The sequence below is a fragment of the Hylobates moloch genome, unplaced genomic scaffold (genome assembly GCF_009828535.3).
Source record: "Hylobates moloch isolate HMO894 unplaced genomic scaffold, HMol_V3 SCAFFOLD_2, whole genome shotgun sequence".
In the NCBI taxonomy this organism is placed as follows: Eukaryota; Metazoa; Chordata; class Mammalia; order Primates; family Hylobatidae; genus Hylobates; species Hylobates moloch.
Genome location: NW_026652277.1, coordinates 15,925,502 through 15,927,803, shown reverse-complemented (window position 1 = coordinate 15,927,803; position 2,302 = coordinate 15,925,502). Strand labels below are relative to the sequence as shown.

Genomic DNA, 2,302 nt, shown 5'->3' with positions numbered 1-2,302 from the left:
AAGAGATAATATTGGAGAATGCCCCAAACCCAGAGAAAGATACCAGTACTCAAGTACCAGAAGATTATAGAACACCAAGCAGATTTAACCCAAAGAAAACTACTACAAGGCATTTAATAAACTCCCAAAGGTAAAAAATAATGAAGGGATCCTAATAGCAGCAACAGAAAAGAAATAAGATACAATGGAGCTCCAATACATCTGGAAGCAGACATTAGAGTGGAAACCTTTACAGGCCAGAGAGAGTGACATGATGTATCTAAAGTGTGCAAGGAAACATTTTTTACACTAGAATAGTGTGTCTGGTGAAAATATCCTTTAAGCATGAAGGAGAAATAAAGACTTTCCCAGACAAAGAAAAGCTGAAAGATTTCATCAACACCAGACCTGTTCTAAAAGAAGTGCTACAGGGATTATTTCAATTAGCAAAGAACATGCTTGTTTCTGTAGCACATATACCAAAATTGGAATGATACAGTGAAGATTAGCATGGCCCCTGCACAAGAATGACGTGCAAATTCGTGAAGCATTCCATGTTTTTTCATGACCAAGAACCCAAAAGCAAATGTATTAAAAACAAAGATAAATAGTTGGGACTTAATTAAACTAAAGAGCTTTTGCATGGCAAAAGGAAGAGTCAGCGGAGGAGTAAACAGACAACCCACAGAGTGAGAGAAAATCTTCACACTATATATCTGACAAAGGGCTAATATCCAGAATCTACAAGGAACTCAAACAAATAGGTAAGGAAAAAACAATCCCATCAAAAGGTGGGCTAAGAACAGAAATAGACAATTCTCAAAAGAAGATATACAAATGGCCAAGAAACACATGAAAAAATGCTCAGCATCACTAATGATCTTGGAAATGCAAACCACAATGCAATACCACCTTACTCCTGCAAGAACGGCCATAATCAAAAAATCAAAAAGCAGATGTTGGCATGAATGCAGTGGACAGGGAACACTTCTACACTGCTGGTGGAAATGTAAACTAGTAAACCCACTATAGAAAACAGTGTGGAGATTCCTTAAAGAACTAAAAGTAGAACTAACAGTTAATTCAGCAATCCCAATGCTGGGTATCTACCCAGAAGAAAAGAAAACATATGAAAAAGATACTTGTACACACATGCTTATAGCAGCACAATTCGCAATTGCAAAATCGTGGAACCAACCAAAATGGCCATCAATCAACAAGTGGATAATGAAACTGGTATATTTATATGATGGAATACTACTGAGCCATAAAAAGGAATGAATTAACAGCATTTGCAGTGACCTGGATGAGATTGGAGACTATTATTCTAAGTGAAGTAACTCAGGAATGGAAAACCAAACATCGTATGTTCTCACTGGTATGTGGGAACTAAGCTATGATACAGTGGACTTTGGGGACTTAAGGGGAAGAGTGGGAGGGGTGCAAGGGATAAAAGACTACAAATAAGCTGCAGTGTATACTGCTCAGGTGAGGAATAAAAGACTGCAAATGGAGTACAGTGTATACTGCTTGGGTGATGGGTGCACCAAAATCTGACAAATTGCCACTAAAGATCTTACTCATGAAACCAAATACCACCTGTACCCCAGTAACTTATGGAAAAAAAAATAAAGAGTAGTACTTCAGCACAAATTTAAAAAAAGGAACGTTAATGAGCAAACCTGAAGGGACAAAACACACTGGTAATAATGATACACAGAAAAATACAGAATATTATAACACTGTAACTATGTTGTTTAAACTACTTTTATCCTAAGTAGAAAGACTAAAAGATGAACCACTCAAAGGTAATAACTACAACTTTTTAACACACAGTACAAGAAGATATAAACAAAAACAACAAAAAGTTAAAAAGCAGGGAACAAAGTAAAGTTTAGAATTCTTATTAGTTTTCTTTTTGTTTATGTATACAGTGTTTTTATCAGCTTATAATCATGGGTTATAAAATAGTATTTGCAAGCCTCATAGTAACCTCAAATTGAAAAACATATAATGGATACATAAAAAATAAAAAACAAGAAATTAAGTCATACCACCAATCATCTTTGATAAAAAGAAGATAGAAGGAAGGAGAGAAGGATGAGAACACCATCACCACCAACAAAAACCCAGAAAACAAATAACAAAATTGCATGAGTAAGTCCTTACTTATCAATAATAACATTGAATATAAGTGGACTAAACCCTCTAATGACAAGATATAGAGGGCTGAATGGATGAAAAAGCAAGACCCAATGATCTGTTGCCTGCAAGAAACACACCACTTGATCTATAAATATACACATAGATTGCAAGGGATGGA

At 35.5% G+C, this 2,302-nt stretch overlaps 1 non-coding gene across 1 annotated transcript; it reads left to right on the top strand.

The window, feature by feature from the left end:
• Positions 1 to 434: 434 nt before the first annotated feature.
• Positions 435 to 541, top strand: LOC116477119 (U6 spliceosomal RNA). Its single transcript, XR_004250361.1, has one exon. It is a non-coding gene; the product is annotated as a U6 spliceosomal RNA (small nuclear RNA).
• The last annotated feature ends 1,761 nt before the right edge of the window (positions 542 to 2,302 follow it).